Source organism: Pediculus humanus, genomic scaffold (assembly GCF_000006295.1).
Source record: "Pediculus humanus corporis 1103172108194 genomic scaffold, whole genome shotgun sequence".
Taxonomy (NCBI): domain Eukaryota; kingdom Metazoa; phylum Arthropoda; class Insecta; order Psocodea; family Pediculidae; genus Pediculus; species Pediculus humanus.
In genome coordinates this window covers 504,339-505,062 of record NW_002987764.1, presented here as the reverse complement: position 1 = coordinate 505,062, position 724 = coordinate 504,339, and positions in this window count along the sequence as shown.

Genomic DNA, 724 nt, shown 5'->3' with positions numbered 1-724 from the left:
TTATTTATTATTAAAGTTTTTTTTTTGTAAAAAAATTTTTTATTTTATTTATCAGGTACGATATTAAAAAAAATTTATAGTTTATTTGACTCCTTCCACGACAATCAAGGGAATCGGTCGGTCCCATTGATTATCCGCATTTAAAACCCGCCGTGAAATCAGACAATCAATCATTTGTTAAGCTTTTGACATAAACGTCCCTCGATTCGTTTTATCTCACTCTTTCTCTTTCTCTCTTTCACCACTCTTATCATTATTATTATTATCATCCATTGTTTTTCCAGCATTTTCCATTTAATAAATTTTCCACATAAAAAATTTTTTTTTTTTTTAGCCACGATTCGAATCGTAAAAAAAAAAATTTTTTTCTCCAGGATTATAAAAAAAAAAAAAGTATATTTAATTGTCTTCTTACCTGTTGCGAACAAAATGGCGAATATTATCTTAATACGATTCATTTGATTTGAATTTTCCAGTTATATCATTTGCATCGATTATTATTATTATTATTTTCCAGGTTTTTCATTTATCGTCAAATCGATTAGTATCCTGAAATGAAAAGAAAAACGGAATTTTAACAGAATGAATAAATAAATAAATAAAATTTTCAACGTCGTTTTGACGTCATTTAAAAAAAAAAAAAGAAATTTTTTCATTGGTCGGATCGTTGAGTCTTTCGGAATTTTCCTCATTTAATAAACGCACACACGAACAATTCGTAATA